General features: G+C 35.7%; 1 non-coding gene across 1 annotated transcript; it reads left to right on the plus strand.

Annotated features, from left to right (window-relative positions):
• The first annotated feature begins 5,806 nt into the window (after positions 1 to 5,806).
• On the plus strand, positions 5,807 to 5,913 carry LOC127117085 (small nucleolar RNA R71). Its single transcript, XR_007801846.1, has one exon. It is a non-coding gene; the product is annotated as a small nucleolar RNA R71 (small nucleolar RNA).
• Positions 5,914 to 24,447: the final 18,534 nt, after the last annotated feature.

The following is a 24,447-nucleotide window of genomic DNA, read 5'->3' on the forward strand; positions in this document are numbered from 1 at the left end:
ATCGGAACTGACATGGGTGGAAAGAGGCTCTCCTCATCAATCCTCTGGTCAAACAGAAATCGATGTCCATGGTAGTGTGTCCACAGTAGATCTGAAGATGTGACAGCTTGCGAGACAGACCTAAAGCGATAGCAATCTGTGTGATGATTCCACCAACATGGATGACTCCTTCGGTGGATCTAGAGATACCGCTGAGATTATTCAATAAAAAGTTCCCACATGCTACTGGGCGAGACTGGGATGCGCAAAATAATAGGAAGATCTCCTCTTCACTCAGTAGTGTCTCTGCATCCGGTCTTCCCAGGAAGGAATGTGTTAATATCATCTGAAGATATCTGAAGGATGGGTTATGTATGACATAAGATAACTGCGCAGATGGATCCTGGCTTCCGCCACCTGATATATCACTCCAAAACTTCTCCACCTCCTTACCCAGGAAATATCCCATAGGTGTTTCCGGAATAGCATCAGGAGTGGTCTGGAAGCCCAATAAGTCGCCGAACTCTTTCTGGCTGAAGGAGTACTCAACTCCAAAGAGCCTGAAGGCAGCATACCCATCTGGTCCAGAATATGGGTCATAGTCGAATGAACTCAGGAACTCCAAAGTCAGGTTCCTATATGTGTTACTCAAGTCATCAGCAAATTCGTCCCAGTGAAGCTGGTGGCTAAGGAATCTGATACTCGGCTCGATACCCAGTGCCTCCATACAATGCTGATCAGGGTAACGTGTGGGTGCCATAGGGCGCTGGTACAAAGCAATGTAGCGCTCCCTCTGAGCATTGTCTCTATAGGCAACATGCATGTCATCAAAACCCTGCATCCTGTAAAAGTTAAGAAAGTGATCCTGAAAATGCAAACCATTCAAACTTTTAGTCTCTATGCAAAATATGATAAAATAAAAATAAAAATAAATGTAAATAAATGCGAAAAAGTAAAAATGAAAGAAAAACCATGGGTTGCCTCCCACGCAGCGCTTGTTTAACGTCATTAGCTTGACGATTAGAATTTATACACCTGTAGTAGTAGGAATCGGTGGATCAATCAGGGTGTGGCTTGAGTAGTATGCTGGAATGTCTCTTCCTTCGTAGAGCTTCAGTCTTTGTCCATTTACAATGAATGGACTACAGGTTTCGTTCTTGATTTCTACGGCTCCGGATTTCAGAATCTTGGATACTTCGAAAGGACCAGTCCATCTTGAACGTAGCTTTCCAGGGAAGAGTCGTAACCTAGTGTTGAAAAGGAGAACAGAATCGCCTACATTGAAGTTTTTCTTTACTATTCTTTTGTCGTGATAGGCTTTCGTCCTCTCTTTATATATTTTTGCATTCTCGTAGGCCGATTGCCTAAGTTCTTCTAATTTATGAATGTCTAGGGTACGCTTTTCTCCAGCAGCTAGGTAGTCTAAATTCAAAGTTTTAATGGCCCAATAGGCTTTATGCTCTAACTCGAATGGTAAGTGACAAGATTTTCCATAAACTAGTTGATAAGGAGTAGTTCCTATAGGGGTTTTGAAAGCAGTTCTATAGGCCCATAATGCTTCTTGAAGCTTCAGAGACCAGTCTCTCCTAGAAATAGAAACAGTTTTCTCTAGGATTTGTTTTATCTCCCTATTAGATACTTCTACTTGGCCACTAGTCTGTGGGTGGTATGGTGTTGCTACTCTATGCCTAACTCCATATTTTCTTAAAAGTTTGTCAAATATTCTCAATATAAAGTGTGATCCTCCATCGCTTATGACTAAACGTGGTGTTCCAAATCTAGGGAATATATAATTTTTAAATAGTTTGATTACTTCCCTAGTGTCGTTTGTGGGTGCAGCTATAGCTTCAATCCACTTAGACACATAGTCTACAGCTACTAAAATATACCTGTTTCCTAAGGATGGTGGAAAGGGTCCCATGAAATCTATACCCCATACGTCAAAGAGTTCTACTTCCTGAATGTTTCTTAAGGGCATTTCATCACGTCTTGAAATGTTTCAGTGCGTTGGCATCTATCACATTTGACAATGTAAGCATAGACATCACGCCACATGGTAGGCCAGAATAGGCCAGCTTGAAGAATCTTGGCGTATGTCTTAGAGGTGCTCGCATGTCCACCATAAGGTGCAGAATGACAATGCTCGATAATACTATTTACCTCTTCTTCTGGAACGGAACGGAGAAAAATGCCATCTTTACCCCTTTTGAAAAGGAGCGGTTCATCCCAATAGAAGTTTCTCACATCGTGGAAGAATTTCTTCTTGCGGTGGTAGTCAAGATCAGGGGGTACTATATCAGCAGCTAGGTAATTAACGAAATCTGCATACCAGGGTACGTTACTTATTGCTAAGGAATTTTGGGAATGCTCTTGAGGATCTAGGTTATTATCTTCAATGGTTTCTACTTTAGCTATCAGTCTATCATAGGCGAAATCATCATTTATGGGTACTAGTTCAGGTTTTAGATGTTCTAGCCTAGAAAGGTGATCGGCTACTACATTTTCAGTGCCTTTTTTTTATCTCTTATATCTAAATCAAACTCTTGTAGTAATAGAATCCATCGGAGTAATCTGGGCTTGGCATCTTTTTTATTTAATAGGTAACAAATGGCAGCATGATCGGTGTAAACAATAATTTTTGCTCCTACTAGATAAGATCTAAATTTGTCTATCGTGAAAACTACAACGAGTAATTCTTTTTCGGTTGTTGCGTAGTTAAGTTGGGCAGCATCTAGGGTTCTACTGGCATAATAAATGGCATGTAATTTTTTATCTTTTCTTTGTCCTAGAACGGCTCCAACTGCATAATCACTAGCATCGTACATTATCTCAAACGGTTCCGACCAATCAGGCGGTTTCATAATGGGTGCAGATACTAATGCTTGCTTTAAAAGATTAAATGCATCATTACATTTTTCGTCGAAAATGAATTCAGCATCTTTCATTAAAAGTCTGGTTAACGGTTTAGTTATTTTGGAGAAGTCCTTAATAAAACGCCGATAGAATCCAGCGTGTCCAAGAAAGCTTCGGACTTCTCTGATGGTTTTTGGGGGTTTTAGGTTTTCTATAACTTCTATTTTAGCTTTATCTACCTCTATACCTTTTTCGGAAACTATATGTCCTAAAACTATTCCTTCGGTTACCATGAAATGACATTTTTCCCAATTTAGCACGAGGTTCACCTCCACGCATCTCTCCAGGATTTTCTCAAGGTTAGCAAGACAATTGTGGAAATCGAATCTGCAAACCGAGAAATCATCCATAAACACTTCCATGATACCATCTAGGTAATCTGCGAATATTGACATCATGCAGCGTTGGAAAGTAGCTGGGGCGTTACAGAGGCCGAAAGGCATTCGTCTGTAGGCAAAAGTTCCATAAGGGCATGTAAAGGTAGTTTTTTCTTGATCTTCTGGGTGAATAGGTATTTGGAAGAATCCAGAGTATCCATCTAGATAACATAAGTAAGAGTGTCTGGCTAGACGCTCCAACATTTGGTCTATAAATGGTAAAGGGAAATGATCCTTCCTAGTTGCTTTATTTAATTTTCTATAATCTATACACATCCGCCATCCTCCTTCTAAACGTTTTGCTACATGTTCGCCTTTATCATTTTGCACGTCTGTGATGCCTCCCTTTTTAGGTACTACATGCACAGGGCTCACCCACTTACTATCCGAGATCTGGTAGATTATACCTGCCTCAAGTAACTTAAGAACTTCCTTTTTAACAACATCACTCATTATAGGGTTTATTCTTCTCTGATGTTCCCTAGAGGGTTTTGAATCTTCTTCTAGCGAAATCCGATGCGTGCATACATATGGGCTTATACCTTTCAGGTCAGAGATATTATATCCTAAGGCTGAGGGGTGTCTTCGTAAGACGTCTAAAAGTTGGTTCGTTTCCTCTTGGCTCAAGGTAGCACTAACTATAACTGGACGATTCAACTTTTCATCGAGGAACTCATATCTCAGGTTCTTAGGCAGTTCCTTAAGTTCTAAGGTTGGTTTCTTAGGGCATGGCATAGGATCTGGAGTAAGGGATAAACATTCGTAAAGGTTATCATCGATGTAAGGTTCTTTAAAGTCATCATCTTCCTTTATGGGGGTTGATGGTAACTTAATAATTTTTTGTTTCTTCTAATTCTCTAACACATTCATCAATGATATCTAAGGCATAACACGAGTCTCCCATCACAGGTGCCATAAGAAATTTCGAAAGTATAAATTCTATTTTCTCGTCACCTACCTCAAATGTCAATTTTCCTTTCTTGACATCTATTATGGCTCCTGCAGTTGATAAGAATGGTCTACCTAGAAGGATTGGTATATCATTGTCCTCTTTGATGTCCATGATAACAAAATCAGTAGGGATAAATAACTGACCTATCCTAACAGGGACATCTTCTAAAATGCCTATCGGATATTTAACAGATCTATCGGCTAACTGAAGTGACATCTTAGTGGGTTGTAATTCTCCTAAGTTTAACCTCTCACAAACTGCTAGAGGCATTAAGCTCACACTAGCCCCTAAGTCTAGAAAAGCTTTATCGATGACATGATTACCCAAAAGACAAGGAATGGAGAAATTTCCAGGATCTTTATCTTTCTTTGCTAATTTGTCCTCGGAAATAGCATTACATTCCAAAGGCTTCGGATCGTCAAGTCTACGTTTGTTGGTAAGGATGTCTTTGAGAAACTTTGCATAAGAAGGTATTTGGGTGATGGCTTCTATGAAAGGGATTTCTACATGAAGTTTTTCTATAACTTTAATAAATTTTTGATACTGTTTATTGATCTGGGTTTGTTTGAGTCTTTGCGGATATGGTATAGGTGGTTTATATGGCGGGGGTGGTACGTAAATTTTGTCTTTAGGTTCTTCTCCTTTCTCTCGACCTTCCTGGTTTTCAGATTCCTCTGGTTCCTTTACTTTGTCCGGGGATTTGGTACATTCCTTAGAAGTTTCAGGTTCACTCAATCTTGGGTTTGGTGGCTCATCATAAGCGTTCCCACTTCGTAGGGTAATGGCATTGGCTTGTCCTCTCGGATTTTGTTGAGGTTGTCCAGGGAATTGTCCTCCAGGTGTCGTCTGAGGGGCTTGGTTTAAAGCTACCTGAGAGATCTGGGTTTCAAGCATCTTGGTATGAGTAACTATTTGGTCAACCTTGGTTCCTAACTGAGTAATCAATTCGTTAACATAAATGTTTTGGTTCATGAACTCCTTGTTTTGTTGGGTTTGAGCGGCGATAAAATTTTCCATAATTTTCTCAAGGCTCGGTTTTGGTGGTACAGGTTGCATAGGTTGATTTGATCTAGGGGCTTGATAACTAGGTCTCGGAGGTGCATTATTTTGAACAGGGTTATTGTTTTTATAGGAGAAGTTAGGGTGATTCCTCCATCCAGGGTTATAGGTATTTGAATATGGGTTCCCTTGGGTGTAGTTCACTTTCTCGGAGTGGGTTTCGTTCAATAGACTGCATTCTGCGGATTGGTGTCCTTGGGTTCCACATATCTCACAATCCGACGAAACCGTGGCTACTGTATTTGGGTTCGTGCACATATGCTCGACTTTGAGGGCTAATGCGTCCATTTTAGCTTGCATCATGTCTATAGAGCTTAGTTCATGCACTCCTCCTTGGGCTTCCTTCTTCTCAACTGTCGCTCGTTCGACTCCCCATGATTGATGGTTTTGAGCCATATCTTCGATGAGGGCACTAGCTTCAGGGTAAGGTTTGTTCATCAGAGCACCGCCTGCGGCAGCGTCGATGGTCATCTTTGTGTTATAGTGAAGTCCATTATAGAAGGTTTGAATGATTAACCAGTTTTCTAAACCATGATGTGGGCATGCTCGTAACAACTCTTTATATCTCTCCCAAGCTTCAAACAACGATTCTCCTGGGTTTTGGGTAAATCTTGTTATATGGTTTCGAAGAACGGCGGTCTTACTCGGGGGAAAATATCTAGCAAGAAAAACTCTTCTAAGGTTATCCCAAGTCGTAATGGAATTGGGTGGAAGGGAATCTAACCATGATAGGGCTTTATCTCTGAGGGAAAAAGGAAATAATCTTAAACGTATTGCCTCAGGAGAAGCTCCATTGATTTTAAAAGTATCTGCTAATTGAAGAAATATTTTTAAATGTTGGTTAGGATTCTCGGTAGCGAGACCCGCGAATTGTCTCTGTTGCACTAGTTGCAATAGGGATGGTTGAACTTCAAAATTATTGGCTGGGATGATTGGGTTTACTATACTAGAACTAGGTTCTTCATTAGATGGTTGAGCGAACACTTTAAGAGGTCTTTCGTTTTGATCTTCGGCCATAGCTCTCTTAATTCTATGAAAGAATAAACGTGCGCGAGCGTAACGTTCAGGTTCCGCCAGAGGGTATACTAAAGTTAAACTTCCGGTACTGAGAGTTCTTCGCATCGACCGGCGGGAAATAGCCTAAGTCTAAATGATATAACAACAGGGAAATGAAATTTGACGAAATTGGTCCCTGGCAACGGTGCCAAAAACTTGATGCGTGCTTTTCGCAAGTATACGAACGCGTCAGAGTAATATAAAAGATTGTCGAATCCACAGAGACCAAATGTCAAGCTATCGTTATCTGTTGTTATGGTGTTTATCAAAGGCAATCAAAATAGGTGTTTTTGTAGTGTACAATGAAAAGTAAAGTATTTAAATAGATTTAATTAATAAAGACAGGGTCGAATGTAATTCACGTAACCAATTAATAATCCAAGTACTTGCTAGTAGAACTACTTATGGGCAATGTTTCCTACTTTGAAAAGAACTAATTTAACAGGAACTGTCGCTTTCGCGTATTCAGAACCGAGTTGTACTCCCTAACCGAACCCTCTTATTGTCACTTATAAAAAGGCGCACATTGCGTTAGAGTAGTAAACCTATTTTTAAGAAATATAGTATCTTGACTAAGTTGAAAAGTATTATAACCTGGATTTCTTAACCAAAAGAGGTTCTTACAAACCAGACTCTAAACATATAAACGCGTCCGAAAATAGTTTTAAAATCTCTTTTCTTCTTAATGTTAAAAACTCCTAATGAACTAGACAAAGCGCTTTCGCTGTTTTTGAAATAGTTAAAAACAATTAAGTTTAAAAAGATGTTGGACGGATTTCGATCTTACCCAACGAAATTGAAGTGCGGGAAAACTTAAGTTGAAAGTTAAAATAGCCCTTAAGTGTTTCTACGAACAATTGTACGGATTACCGGTTCAATTACGATCCTTACATTCTAACCTTTTAGATTTAGTCAGACATGGTAAAGTAAAAGTGCATTAAAGTAAATAAAAGTAGTGTGAGTGCGGAAAGTAAATAATTTAAAGCGAGTGCGGGAAATAAATAATTTAAAGCGAGTGCGAGGAAATAAATAATTTAAAGCGAGTGCGGGAAATAAATAATGTAAAAGCGAGTGCGGGAAATAAATAAAGTAAAAGCGAGTGCGGGAAATAAATAATTTAAAGGCGAGTGCGGGAAATAAATAATTTAAAGGCGAGTGCGAGGAAATAAACAATTTAAAGCGAGTGCGAGAAATAAATAATTTAAAGCGAGTGCGGGAAATAAATAAAGTAAAGGCGAGTAATAAAAACCTGCTCCAATCGGAGGGCTGAGTAAATTGCAATGCGGAAATGAAAATGGCGGCAGGATTAACTTCCTTCCAAAGTGCTCCAAACTCGATTACAGACTCTATCACAGACTTGATTACACAATTGTGGTAACACTCCAATGCGAAGCGATTACCACTATAAAATACTGAATATATGCCTAAGTGAAACAAAATTGCTTCTGAGTTTGCCTCTGTTCTAAGTTTGGATGATTGTAAAAGTGAATTCGCGTTTCTATTTATAAGCAAGTAAAAAGATGGAAATGTCTTGGATGCCCTTCAACTTGAAAATAGGAGGGAACCGTTTTTCCTCTTGTGGCGCCCGCCACAAGGCCATGGCGCCCGCCACAAGGCCAAAGTGAGGCGCCTTAGTGGATGTAGTGGGGAAACGTGGGAGTTGAGGGAAGTTGAGTTTGACACATCATGGCTTGGTCTGTGGCACCCGCCATTGGGTAGGCCATAAGCACAAAATGCTGAATTTTAGGGTTTTTAGCCCTTTTTCGCTCCTTTTCTCGATCGGGGCTCCGATTAAAGTAAAAACCTGAAAACAAAGGAAAACACAGTAATAACACAACAAAATGACAATAAAACAACTAGAATGCATGTGAAATCGGAGTCGAAAATCTGTAAATTTTAGTGTTATCAACCACCGTAGACATTGCTTGTTCTCTAGGAAGTCTAGTGTCTGAGGCAAGTGCGGAATAAACCACTTGTACAAGTTGCAACACACAATGGTTCCAAACCCTTAGGATTCCTTAGATGTAGGGAGAATTACATGTCACCCAATAGAGTTAGAACATGATTCCCAATCAAGAAGATTCTAATGACATTAACATCGACAAAGTTATCAATGTTAAGGAACAATGCTAGACCATAAATAAGCAATATGAATATAGCCTCGAAGGTGTCCATACTAGCGGCTTGAGAAAAAGTGGTAGCTCTCCCAATTAGAAACTCAGAAGTCAGACCTCAGATACCTCCTTTCTTCGTCATATTTGCATCAATCTCAGACTTCCTCAAATGAAGAGCATCAACTATGACTTGAGATTTTGGAATCTCCTCTAATCCACTAAAAGGCACCTTGTCAGATACAAATATACCCAAGAGATAGGCATACTCCTCTAACGTAGGCATAAGCTGATAATCGGGAAAGGTGAAGCATCGGTAGAGAGGATCATAGAACTGAACCAACACGCTAAAGATTCCTTCAATAACCCCGGTAGACAACATATATAGAAACTTACCATGACGTTCTTTGAAATCCACGGGTCAAGGGATGGATCAAGTCATCGTCAAGATCAATCATCCATTTTGGTAGATTAGGATTTTCACGCCATCAACACCCAAGATCCATTGATATTGATGGTAACTGATCGGATCAACCAAGAATCAAATGGGTTTGTTGCGAGTCACGAGCATGGGGTTGGGTTAAGGACCATCCTAAAGGAGTGTACTAAGGATAAAAACCTGTAGAGCATGTTCTAAAAAGTTCCCAGAGCTGTGATCCCATCTATCAGATAATATAGGTTTGGATGATTGACTCATCAACCCATAGTATTCTCAAGAGAAACTCGTCTGAGTGTAGTATCGCGTAACAACTGTTATCAAGTCTACACTCGAACAGTCTTTGCACTACGTCCTAAATAGGCCAAGTCGGGTTAAATGTTCTACGGTTCTCAGCTTCTCGGACTCCCAAGTCGGAGAAAGTAGTGCATATCCACGACTTACTCATGAGGCACCAGTAACTCCAAAGAGGTCTCCATTGAGTGGATGGATTCTCAAGTCAACTTGCTAAGGACTAATCCACACATGTCGAACATGACTATACCATCCTCCTATCTTAGATTGCACTCAAGTTCGGGTATAGACCTTATCTCACCATACAGAGATCACCAAGCATAACAGACAAAAATATCATACATACAATATATACAAACATATAGACATCAATAATCAATAAATATAATACACACAAAAAGTAGGCTAAACCCACTTGGGACTAATCCCTAGCATATTCGCCACTTTTTTTTCTCTGTAGCGGTAAATTCATGACCACTGAGTTATTGGTTAACTCAACGTCAATAAAACCAGAGTCGCCACCGCGCTTTTATTATTTTCAAAGGAAAAAGTATGAACAAAACCCAAAGATAAGAAGTTTTTAAATCAAAACTAATAAAACGTCAGAGATTACAGGTAAGGGGGTTGGTTACATAGAGGGAAGGTATTAACACCCAAAGTGTTCTAGGTTCTCCTAGGGAGCCCTTTTTCTGTGTACTTTTTTTTGTTGAAAAGATGTTTGTTTTAGAAATAGAATGAGAGGATGAGAAAAGATTTTATTATTTACAGTTTGTGTTTGATAAGACTTTTGGTCTTATGCCTACTACCAACATAAATGAGGGATCAAAACCTCGTAGTTCATAGTAAAAATTTCAAAGATGGATGGATTGATTTTAACAAAAGCTTAAAAATATTTTGTTATCAATGAGAGAATACTCAACCAAACATCCACCGATAAAGAGGGCTTTACAACATTTAAGAGGGAGGGCTCCAATTTGGATTAAATCAACAAGTATGCCTCTAACCCCTAGTAAATGGAAAGTCTTATGCTCAACATATCATGGAATGGTAGAATTACATCTCAACCAAGTATAACTCAAATCTAAATTTTTTCTTTTTGAAAAGTTTAAAAAGAAAAAGGCATCAAGTGGCCAAAATGATTAGATGGGTTATTTAGCTCTTTTTTTTTTCTTTTTAAAAATAAAGTCAATATGATTAAGTCTTTTTATAAGTTTGATTAAGAAAATAGTTTGAAAATCAATGGCATAAGGCCAAGGTTTCTACTCATTAAAACAAGTCTAAGTTGAAAAACAACAAGCAAAGAATTTTTGAAAATGAGACGGAGATTTTAAAATTAAAGAAGAAGAAGATGTAGATGAAGAGGCTATCCTAGACAATATTAGGAGTTTTGAGTTGTAAAGATCTAACCCATGGGAAGCATCCACAAGACAATAGTTTTAGATAGAAACCCATTTCCTTTAGATTGTCAAGCAAACAACAAAGCCATAATCATCCAAGCAATTAATAAGAAACCCAATGGTATCAAATAAAGATAACCAATGATCCAAGCTAGCACTCCAAAGCAAGCAATCTTCAATGTCCTTTATGTGTATCAGATGAAAAATCTCTTGAAACAAACTCAAAGAAAAAACATCAAATAATAACAATAAGATCAAAATAACCATTTAGACAAAGAGAAAGAGTGTGTCAGATGAACCCAAGGGAGTCTCTCAAGCTTGTGTTAGATGAATGACATTGACCATGTTTTTGGTCTCAAATTAATGGCATTGGCCAAGTTTTTCTTCCACAACTTAGGAATGTTGGCTACTCTAAGCCCATAGGTCCAAATCAAGTCACAAACAAAGATCCAATAGTCCACCAATGTGTGTTTTAGTGTTTTTATTTTTATTAAGTGTTTTAAGGTCCTAAGTCCATAAACAAAACATGATCACAATCACAAATATATCACAAACACAAAATATAATGGCTCAAGTGAGCAAAAAATGAAAATAACTGAAGCATAAACATAGGCCCAAGTGGGCAAAGAGAAAATGGATGAAGCATAAACAATTTGCATGAATGTAAATGACAAGGAATGATAAATTGCAAGAATTTAAATTGCATTAAAGTAAATGACAATAAAATTAGATGTTAGTTGTCAAGTTACTATGTTAGTTTGTGCCTTGAGGCAAATTTAGCGTCATGTTAAGCAATCGTAAGTAGGCTTATGTAGAAGTCATACCTATCTGAGGCCGGTCAATAATACTATTGTTGTTAATGCATTCTAGAGACAAGGTATCCAAGACCAAGCTCCTAAAGCATACCACACACATAAACAATAGGGATGAGCCTATCTCAAACAAGCCTATATTGATTCATCTGACACAAGGTCATTGATGAATCATCTAGCTAGTGATACATGAGAAGTCAATGGCCAAGAAATGATTGGGGAAGAAATGAGATGAAAATGGAGAGGTGAAATGAAGGGGATCTCAAATTGGTCAAGGGATGAACCTCACTTGATAAATACCAGTCATTCATTTTGAGGGATGAAGATTTAAACTTCATCAACCTCCTAAATCCAATAGTATTGACCAAATCAAGGTCCAATTCAACTAAGCCCAAGGCCAAACAGAAGTAAGGTCAACATAAAGTCAATACAAAAGCTCACCAATGCATTAAAGAAGATAAATTTTCAAAGAGTAACTTTTGAAGTAAGCTCAACATAAAGTCAATACAAATGAAGAAGATAAATTTTCAAAGATAAAAAACCTAAAACCCCTTCAAAACTCTAAAGAAATGGCCAAGAGATTTACCATAGGGCAAGTAAGGTCAAATGATCATTGACTAATTTTTTTGGTATTTTTCAAAAGTCAGAAGTAAATAAAAACTAATTAAAACAAGTTAAAAATCACAAAATTCACCAAAAATATCAAACTTAATCCAAAAAATATTTTTAAATCATAAATTGGAAGAAGAAAATATTTGTGAATTTATGGTTATTTTTAAAAGAAAAATCTATTTAAAAATCAATTTAGAAAAATAAAATAAAAAGAAAAAAATGGAGCTATCAGATCTCCCTCATTAATTGAGGTGACAGATCTGATGGTAACAAACACGCGTTCCACATGTTCCACAATCAACACAATCACATGCCTGGTAAACACAACAAAAGGCCCATATTAGAAGATGGAAGAGAGATCCAAGGATGGGAGCAATGCCACGCCACCATCGGAGCCATAACTCCGGTCTTCTTCTCCGGTGAGGGTCACCAGATTGTCAAGATCAAACTTGCACATGAATTTCTGGATCTAACATCATTTTAAAGGAAAAATTGCAAGGATCACGAATATGATCTCCATTTGTTCCATATCTCCCTCTACAATTAGAAAAGTGAAGATGAAAGCCGAGGTGTCCAACCTTAGTTACTTCGAATCAAACTTAAAACAACTCAGTCGTGTTGCCTACATTGGTAGAACTTTAGCCAACATAAAATTCAATTCAGATCTAGAGTGTAGAGAGAGAATCGAAGAGATGGAATTTTGATAAATTCACCTTTTGTGAGTAGCTTCTGTGAGCAACTTTTGAGCTTGGTTCTTGATGCAATGCTTCGTGCTTTCTCTTCCTCTTGCTTGCAGAAGCTTAATGGAGTGGAAAAGGGAATGAACCTTTGGAGTTTTTGTTCACAAACTTGAGTTGAACAAAAACTCGATATCTTGAGAAATCTTTAAAGAATTATATGGTGTGAGATTATGGAAATGTCTAGCAAAGCTTGGGCAATGTTCTCCTTCAATTCTGAGCAATTCCTCTTTGATTTATAGGCCAAGGAAATGATATGTGCACCTTTCCAAATTTGAATGAAAATGAGAAATTCTTGGTGAATGGGTGCATGGGTTCATGTACAGGCCCAATTGGTGATTGGAATCCATTCTAAATCGTGCAAGAATTTTGCTGAAGTCATCACACAAGGCCATGCAAAGTTGTGCAATGTTTGGAGTTCAAAACTTTCCAAAATAAACCATGGAAATATCTCATGCGAAAGTCCTTCATTTCTCATCCAAATGATGTGATATTGGACTCTTTGGAAATATCTCATCATGTGGAACAACTTTTATGTTGTGACTTTTTCAATTTGAAGCCTGGAAAAGGGATAAATTTGTCCTGGAAGATGGAGGTATCAAACATACTTAGAGAATTTTCTAAATTATAAGCCAAATGACCTCTCTTTCCACCTTGAATAACTTCTGATGTAAGCTTCAAATGAACTTGGCTCCCTCTAAAAAGTTGTAGATCTTACAATTATATTCAACTTGACCACCAATTTGGCACTATTTGGAGTTTGGATGATGGAGTTATGGATTTTAGAAGTTGAGGAAATTTGCTTGTTCAATGATGAGGACCAAAATGGACCTATAATGTTTCCTCATAGTACATGACTTTTCATGTAGAATTTGATCTTTCTAAAAGAATAAAATTTGAATAATACATCTTGAAATTAATCATGAAACTTGGATCATCTTCATATCATAAATAATTAGGAAGTTATGGCTCTTGGAAGTTGGCCATCTATATAGGGCATAAACAAAATGATCTATACTCTTTCACCATAAAAAATGAATTTACATGCAAAATTAGCTCTTGAGGAAAACATGAAATATGTTTATAATGTCATAAAGAGTAACTTTTCTCTTGGAATAATTTTCATATGACAAAAAATGTAGGATATAGGGTATAGGAAACCCTAGATTTGACCTGTTGCCATTTCTGGTCAACTTCCTTGAATCAACTTGCACACTTGAAGTTTCCTCGATTTTAGGGTCTCATGGAGGATCATATATTCTTATGATTATGTAAAATGAAGTATACCTTGATATATTTGGCCAACTTTTGAAGAAACTTGCTGAGGAAGGCACACAAGATACCCAGATGAATTAGGGATTCCTTGACAAACAAGCTTCAAACTCTTGATGAACTGTTGATCAAAATGACAAATAAAGAACATTGGGATACATATATGATTTTTATAACCAATGTTTACCTTTGCTTGCTTGATATCTTTCATTGAGGGTCTCAAACCCTAGTTGTGGGCTTGGTGAAACACAAATGGAGACACACACTACCTACAAAAGAAACAAAGCTATACTAGACATATTTTTGTATTTTGATTAGTAAAAAAAGAAAAAAGAAAGTATGATAAAATCAAATATGCTTGGTGATCTCTCCCAATAAAAACCCAATGAATGATAGGTGAGGGAAATACCAAGGTGTGATCCCAATGCTAATACAAAGCTATGAGATGTCATGAGGGATCTTAGGGGTCAAAATTGGGGTCTTACAACTTATACCGCATTACAAACAAACACTTAAGTCTCTCACGCGTGAGTATACAATAAAAGTTAACTGCTAAAACATGAACATTAACATCATTCAATAAAAACAATCTCAAACACTTATTCTCTATCCCCACGAACTACGAAGTTCTAATTTTTCTCATTGTACTATGAGAATACATAGGCACAAGATTTAGAAATCTTGGCGAGCACATTAATTAATAAACTTTTTTCTCCCTTAATTAAAACCAATTGCAAGTAACCTTTAGATAATAACACTCATCCCCGCAAAGAACAATCAAAATGGTTCCCATTTAGTACAACGGATGTGAGGGGTGCTAATACCCTCCCCTTGCATTACCTACTTCCTTATCCTGTTTCTCTTCCCCTTGGGTTTTATCGATGCTTTTCCTTTCTTTTTGGAATAAATAAAATTCGGTGGCGAATCTGTTGTATCTTCGAGCGTGTGATGCGCTCAGGCATTTTTCGTGGTGTGACATGTGGTGCACTAAGCGATGAAAGGAGTCAAAGACCACTCACTAAGTAAGAAGGCTACCAATGTCACCAAGTAAGAAGGTACCAATGTCACTAAGTAAGAAGGTCATATAATAACCCTATAAATAAGGGGTTCTAGTTAGTGTAGAAGGAGGAACTTGGTAGTTTTCGAGGTAGATATTAAGAGAAATTCATTTTATAAAAAAAAATGGAGAGGAAAGGAGAGAAAGATTAAGGGTGGAAGCGATGTACGAGAAATCATCACAGATGATTTTTAACTTCTTTCTTCAAGGTCTTAATCGTAAAGATATGACGAGTAAGCGTAACTAATTTCTATGTTTTTGGGTTAGATGTAGTCGCCCTAATACTCATGTATTGATCACGATCATGGTGTTCTATGTAATTCTTCTTATACTTTAATATTGATGAACTCTTCATACTTAATGCTTGTTTTGAATTATCTACCTAAACCTTGTTTACATGGTTTAACTCGATATTCGAAAGGAACTTGTCATTACTATATCCAAGTTTTTCATTTATTAGATGCTAAACTCTAGAGGTAGATTTGGGTTCATTATATGCATTAACTATCGAAGCCTAATGCTATCATATTGGTTAATAGGTTGAGAAAATTTAAATTAATTAATATGATTGGTCTCATGTTGTTGACTCAAACACGAGTTATGATGCAAAGCGATGGATGGTACTATTAATAGCTGATTAGAATTTGATATTATTGATCAATGATAGTACACGAGGATAGGTCAATGAAATCTAACCCAAACAATTTTTATCAATAGTTAACACCAATTTTCAATTTATTTTCTATTACTTAAATTTCACAACAAAAAAAACTTTGATACACCATTATTAAAGTCAGAGAAACTATTGAACAATTTTTAAAGCACATTAAACCCTATGGAGACGATAAAAATACAGTTACTCTTATTCAACAATACATGTTTGCACAATTTACTTAACAACAGATGATACAATAAAAATTGACATGATGAATTTACTAACACACAATGCATCAATTAGTCAAACTAGATTCACATCAAGATGTTCTAAATCAAATTTATTAATCAATGATAGTGTAATATTACATATACACATATATAATCACCACAAAAAATGTTTAGTAGACAAGATTTAACATAGACCTAATAAATATTAAATCATAATGCGCAATAAACCTAACAACATACAATTCTATACTAAAATTTAAAAGAGATGGATATAGAGAATTGTGCATCTTGTTTATATTTGTTTAGTGGTCTTCCTCCCTTGTGCCTAATCCAATTTTCAATGGTGAACCATTTAAAAAAAAGTATTCCTTGCTATATTGATAATCACATGTTTCTTTTAGTTACAATAGATAATGACATACAAGATGAAAACTTAAATCAACTTCTAAGCAACTTAGATCTAAATCTAGATTTTTATTTTGTTGAATAAAGCTTACTAAGCTGCAAATTCATCAAGATCTTCACTCGACCTTGTATCAATTCACCCTTAAAAAGTCAAATAACTCCAAGATTTTGTGTGCATTGATCTTCACTAGATCATACCAAAATACCCCTTGTCCAAGTCTTTGAACTTCCGAAGGAACTAGAAACTCTAAAGTTTTATCCGCAATGATCTTCACTTGACCATATTGAAATTTTTCTTTGGATAAGAAGCTCTTATTTTCTTTTCCTAGATGCCATTCTCCAAAACAACCAAACACACCTTGAATCTTTAATCTGAGAATAAAACTGCATAATGCATTAGAATACTAATGAACTCCTCACACTAGATCTTCACACTCTCTTAGAGCCGAAATTAAAACACACATAATGGGTTTTTGGTGAGAGATTGAAGATGATGAATTTCATTAATAATCTCACACATGCTTGTTAGAACACTCATGAATTCAACACAAAAAAAGTTCATCTTCAAGTTTAAATTGAGATTGGAATTTGTGTTTTAGAGATGTGAATATGTATACAAAATATATTTTCCAGCAATGTACAAACTTTTGCAAAAATGTATATTTTATTTAATTAAATTAGAGATTCAAAATTTTTAGTTTATATATGTGTAGGAGAAATACACGAAGTAAGTAAAATCTGACCCTTTGAGTCGAGTCAAGAGCAAGAAATGAGATTCGAGTCAAATGAGAAATGACTTGAATTAAGAAAATAAAAACTCAAGTTTTTCACGTTTGATTTGAGTCAAGAGAATCATTGATTCAAGTCACATTATCTAAAATGAAATCCAAAATCATAAGTTCAATCATTATTTGAATTAGAATGTTATAGAATTTGAATCAAGTTCTTCCATGATTCAAATCACACTTCTAGAGACAATTTTCGATATTCTCACTTTGTTCATGTTTGGGGTCACCAAATCTATTGATTAGAATCATGATTGTATAGTTGCAATTTTGAGAAAAATAAAATGTTCGCGTTTGAATCTAGAATTTGTCTGCCTTGAACCACACAAATGTAAGTTTCTTTTTTCAAGTTTTTGACATAATGACTTGAATCATTTGGCATATCCTTTAGGTAAAAAGTCCTTTTTTATGCATGCCAAAATACGTTGCAATGAAAATTCTCAAATTTAAGAGGTGAGTAAAGATCTAATTGAAGATACTCAAATACTAAAACGATAATCAAAATAGACAAGCATACATAAGACAAACAACAAAACCTTAAGAGTCACTTCACTATCCTAGATGGCTATTGTTTTAGGTGGAACAAAGGCATAAACCATTTAACTCAATCTTCATGTAAATACCACCTGATAAATTGATTGTTGGATCCATCCAACGACATTAGAAAACACCCTAAAATATTCACATTTGAGGAACAACCCAAAAGCCCTGAGCTCCACTGGATGATATCACCTTAAAACTATGGCAGATCGAGAAAAACCAAGATTCCAAATGATTGTTGAATGATTTGCATGATCCACTAATGTCATTTTCTTGAGGCCAATCTATGAATGTCACTAATTAAATTAGGTTTACATATAGAATTTTTTGGTACCAAGGAACCTTAAGATTAACCTACACTAGATGAACGGGGGTGTGAACTCGAATATTGTATGATTGTTTTCTCAAGTATTAACTAACACTACCCTTTAAGATAATATGAACGAACATAAGATCATAGGTGTTTGAAAACATAGAAACTCTACTATAAAAGGGAGACAAATAATCTATCTAAAGTACATATAATTCTAACCTAGAAAGCTCACACTTATGGTTCTCACTGATTTGACCATCATATTGTTTGCAAGTATCACCCCTCATCCCGATGCTGAACTTGAGAGGAAGTTCTTTTATGAGAATTTTTTTTTGAGTTCGATAATAAATCACAGTTCACCCCATTGTAGGGTACTTTTAGGGCCTACACTTTTGAGTGTACATCTTGTAACTTTATTATTTCCTATTATGTTAATGTTTTAGGAAAAAATATACTATATATAAAAATCATCTTCTAATATTAACAAATTAACATCAAAAACTCGATCGTCGTGAACGTGAATTGTAACTCGATATATATATCTGAAATATTATTGAAAAACTATAAATACATTTGGCATGATAAATTTTAATATTTTGAAACCTGATCCAATGCAACTGTCTGGCATGTGATACGGAGAATATGTTATGTTGAAATTATCAACATACCAAAAAACTAATTGACATCGGTCAAACAAATGAACTAGTGTGTTTCCTTGATCCGACGTGTTACACTTTTTTTATCAACATATTTTAGAAGGAGTCAAAAAAAATATAAAATTGAAATAGTATCCCCTCATTCACATGTACACATATTATGATACTTTCATAAAGATAATAATATCTCTCATCCATTAATCTACCTCAAATCCTTAATTTTCCGAATCAACCACTCTCCTTATCCTGTGATTGTTTTTTTTTGTTATTTAATTTTTTTACTGTTAAAATTACTTCTTTTATTTGTCACTGAGACTTATATTTATGGTGGCTATGGAAAGGAAATGAAGACATAGTAATAATTTGGTGTTATTAAAAAGATAATTAATATAGAATTTTTTCTAGAATTTTAATAATAATTATTTATGTTATAAATTTTATGTATATTTTGATCAATATTTACTGTCTGACCAATGACCAAGACTTCGTGCTTTGACCAAGGTGATATATATTAAATATATATTAGGACAATACATTAAAAACGGTTTTCTTTTCTTAAAATGTCAAATATTCTTAAAAAATAACCATTTAAATAGTTTTTATAATCACACAATAATTAATTACAATGCCAAACCCTAGTTTCTTCCATTTTTGATGAAATAATAAATATTAATTAATATTTATACCCTTTTAAATTAAGTCGGAATAGAATTTATTGTGTTAAGTTGTACCATATCATGAAAAGTTGAGACAGTTCGGATATACCCCTTGATGCTTAGCACCAAAAGTTGTATCATTTCTAACGAACAATATAAATAGGACATGTCAGTATAGCAAAAATTCTAAACAATTTCATCATCATATTATTAATCTCAAAAAATGAGGCAACCAGAAGTATGGGGTCATGGTTCTATTGTGGCATTCTTGATTATTGTGGCAATACTTCTTTTTGGTCCATTTTTCATTGCTAAAGCCACACCACCTGGAATTCTGTTGCTATTGGTGTTTCCCGTTGTTATTGTATCACTTATCATTTATCTCATTGTTATCTGCAAATGATGACTACACTACATTCTCATCGCATGCTTCTTCAACGTCCACCTTCGCTTAAAATATGAATCCTATGGTTTATCATCTACTATTTTGTTTTTTGTTGAATAATGTTGGTGTAGTCTTGTTTTTTTTTTATATCTTGTCGTGGTTTCATAGTGTTAACATTATTCTTCAGAAGCTATGTAATGCCATTGTTAAAGTGCTTTAGTTTAATAAATGTTTTATTTCTCTTGATTTATTTATGTATTTGTATTGTTTCTCTTTATCAATTGCGTTGTCGGAAAAGAATTCCACCATTCTCACTAACGAACTACGGAAGCATGAATTCAGTATGATAATACCTTTTTTTTAAATATTAAATAATACTGTAACTCTTTATTCAGAGTTTCAAATTAGGCCCAATTACCACATTCTCGACCTCTCTATATTTTTACCATGTGTAATTATGATTCTTGCGTTTCTTTTATCAAGTCAATTTAATCATTAAAATTTAAAAGTTTAAAAGTAAAATATGATCTTAAAAGTTTAAAAGTAAAATATGGTCATTTTATATATATACACCGCAATAAATAATAGATTTTATAATAAAATACATAAATAATAGATTTTATAATAAAATACATAATATACAATTTATTTTTTCGATTGGGAACTATTAACCGTTTCTTTATGACACATGCCTTCAATTCCCAACAACCATATTTTTTAATTTTTTTAAAAATTATAACTCATTTCCTCGATACCAACCCATAGAAAAAGTTATAGAAAAAAATATTCGATTATCAGCAACTACACTTTAAATTTTATTTTTATTTTTATTTTTTTGATTGAATCAAACTCAATTCATATCCATAATTAAAGTCGATCAGGAATCAAATGGAAAACATAATAGACCAAGAGTTGGCCTCCTTAGCTAGTTTATGGGCAACCGAATTCATTTGGCGCTTAATAAATTTTACCTTAAAGTTGGTATGAGAAACTAGAAGGTTTTTAATACAAGGTATAATTAAAACTAAACTTAGAAGTACCACCATTGATATTGTGAAACGCTTGCACCACCAATTGAGAGTCGCACTCGAATATGACACGATCCAACTGCATATGAATGGTTGTCTACACCGCATCTTTAATGCCAACGCCTCACCGTCTATCACCGCTAACATGCCAAAATCCCAGGCTATTCCAACATTTATAAACCTCCCACTACTATCTTGAAAACACCATCCCCTGTTAGTTGTTCCTTTTTGGTTATTAAATCATCCACGTCACATTTCACCCACCCTTCACTCGGAAGATGCCAAACTAACGGGTGATCAATGGTGTCAATAGGACAAGAATACGATCTTTGAACTTGAAATCAATCTTGCCAGATATTAAAAGCTTGCATACGTAACTTATTCGCATCCTCCATCTCGTTGTTCCAAATCCAGTTATTCCTATTATTCTAAATCACCCACAATATAACAACAACTCTCCCTACTACATGTCTATCTTCCTTGCTACAGATATCAAGAAGGATAGATTTTGCATCGTTAAAAGAATAATTCTATGAGCAATAATATGGTTCAAACCTGCATCTATCCAACATTGATTGGTCGTCTGACACTTGAAGAAGACATGTCAATCATCTTCCTCATTACCTTCACACAGTTGGCAATTATTAGGGAACTAGACAAAGTGTTGACAGAGTCTCATACACGTCGGTAAACACCCACGACAAATTCTCCACAATAAGTGTTTAACTCTAAGGGGAGCTATAATCTTCCACAAACTACCCCAATCACCTTCCACTAGAAGATTAAGAGATGAGCTAAGATCTTTCTTCAACAACTTATACTCTATTTTCACACTGTAATTACCATGTCTCTCTTTTTTCCATGCCAAACAATTCTCCTTCACATCCTCCAACAATGGCACAGCTTCATGATTTCCAACATTGCATTGTGCGTAAATAATTGTTCAAAAATTTTAATATACCATTGTTTAACATTAGGAACTATGAGGTCATTAAGGGTAAGATTATACACACTTTGACCTTGTGGAGCATAAAGTTCTCCGTTTTTGACTCCTTTCAACCACGGGTCCCTTATAACATTAATTGTCCTACCATCACCAATACTTCATCTACAACCAAAAGAGAAAACATCCATTTCTTTTAACAAACTTCTCCACACGAAACTTGGGTTATTACCAATATTTTCCTCAAAAAAAGAAGAACGAGAGAAATACTTGGCTTTAAAGATTCTAGCCACCAAGGAGTTCAGTTTTGTAATAATGAGTCAACCTTATTTCTCCACCATCGCCTTATTAAATGTTTTGAAATCTCTAAATCCAAGACCACTCTCCTCTTTGGCACACGACATTATATCCCAAGCAAGTTACCTTATTCATTTATTCTGATTTCTACCCCCACCACCAAAAAGCATTTAATATCTTCTCAATATCATTGACAATATTATTAGGAATAACGAAAAACACTCATAATATATCATGGGATTTCTTGCAGCACTAATTTAATCATAATTTCTTTTCCTACTTTAGACAAAGATCTACCTCTCCGAGATTTAATTCTCCTCTATATCCAATCTTTTATAAACAAAAAAGTATTTTTCTTACTTCTACCAATCACCAACAACAATCCCAACTACCTTCTTGCACCTAACACATGTTGAACTCTCATAATACCAGCAATGTTTTCTTTGGCTAGACCACTAATATTACGGCTGAAGAACACTTCTGAATTTAACATATTAATTTCTTGACCCGATGCACCTGCATACTGACAAGTACTCCCATGAGATGGTTTACTTCAGAAAGATTGATCCTACAAAACAAAAAACAATCGTCAGCAAAAAAAAGATGGGACACTTAGGCACCCCTCTACATATCTGGACCCCGTGAATATCTCCTTTTGCTACCGCTTTGTTAACAAAAGTGGAAAGACCTTCAACAACAAGGATGAAAAGATATGGAGATATCGGATCTCCTTGTCTCAACCCCCTTTCTGGATATATAGGACCAAATCTATCCATATTAACATAACTGAGTAATTAACCGACGTAACACACATCATCACTCAATGAATCCACCTATCAGCAAACTCCAAGCGGCTTAGTACCCTTCTCAGGAACCCTTAATTCACTTTATCATAAGCTTTTCTAATGTAAATCTTAAGAGCTAATTCCCTTTTTGTCCCCTTCGTTCGTCTCTTCAGGCATGAATGGTATCCATAGCTATCATAGCATTATCAAGAATGGAATTCCCTTCTACAAATGTCGATTGCTCCTCCAGACATACACTTGGCTAGACACTTCTTCATTTTGTTGGATAAGAGCTTTGAAATCATCTTATACACCACGTTACACAATGAAATAGGTTTCACCTCTTTCATATTTTGGGGATTCTCACACTTGGAAATTAGGCAAATATTAGTATCATTAAGGGCATGTGGAAAGAACCCCCTTCCCAGCCATCTTGACACAGCCTCAAAAATATTATCTCCACACATTCCCCAAAAATTCTGGGAGAAATTCGGATTAAAGCTGTCGGGACCCGAATGTTCTCTCACTTACTCATTATCCTCCCCCGGTAGAATTCTAATCCTCTTGAATCTCCTTCTAGATGTGGATGACATATGAAAGAATTTATTATTAAGATCACCGTCCTGAAGCTAGTGCATCTTAGCTCGTTGTTTCCAATACATTTCCTCTTGCATAATGATCCTATTATGTTGTCGTTGGGCTTCGAGAAAACTTTCAGTAATATATGGATTGGTACAACCATGGTATATTTCCACTCTCTCCATGCATTCCTGTGATTCCGCTTTGGAATTTGAAAACTTCCTCTTACTCCACCGTTTCAACTCGTACGATAATCCAATTCGACCTCAGTATCATGAGATCACCCAAGTTCAATCACCTCCTGAAGCCACCTATTTTCAAACTTGAAAGAGTAAGTGTAACAGTTTCTTTGGACCATATCACACTATAACAAAATAGGTGTGTGATCCGAATGTGACGCAACCAAGTTTTGGAGTCGAACGTCGGGGAAATACGCAATCCATTCCGAGTTGGATAAATCTCTATCAAGTCTTTCCTTCACCATCTGATCGGTGCCTCTAATTTTATGCCGTCTAACATAATGTTAGTTAGATCACATTCTTCGAAGGTATTCTGAAAACCTGTGCAGAGCTGGTTATGATGAAGGTGAATACCTTGTTTGTCTTCTTACGATAACAGGTCATTAAATTCACCAATTATACATCACAGACCACTAGCCATGTCGCCAAGGTCACGTAGTAAGTCTCATGCTTGTCTTCTTCCCGTGGTATTGTGATTTTCCAATCAATGTAATTCTAATTACTTGATTTACTAGAGATGGTTATACAGTTTTCTGGACGTTACAACTCAGGTTTTATAAGTGACTCAATCTTGGTCATACTTTTTTAATGAAAAAAGTATGGAAAGATTTCACTGGCAGGGACTAGATTGCATTAGCCATGTTATTTACATTACTTACTTTCTTTTCTGACATGTGACATGTAAGAGGTGGACGAAATAGAAAGTTATAAACAACGTCAATTTTTAGATGTCCAGTAACTAAAAGTGTGAGGGCATCTTTGACTCGCAGCACCATTTGATTTCACTCAACCATGTTTCAAAGCTTAACTATGGTTTGATAAAAATAAATATAAATTTTTTTAAAAATAACCGTTTAATCACACAATAATTAATTTCAATGCCAAAC

The sequence above is a fragment of the Lathyrus oleraceus genome, chromosome 1 (assembly GCF_024323335.1).
Source record: "Lathyrus oleraceus cultivar Zhongwan6 chromosome 1, CAAS_Psat_ZW6_1.0, whole genome shotgun sequence".
In the NCBI taxonomy this organism is placed as follows: Eukaryota; Viridiplantae; Streptophyta; class Magnoliopsida; order Fabales; family Fabaceae; genus Lathyrus; species Lathyrus oleraceus.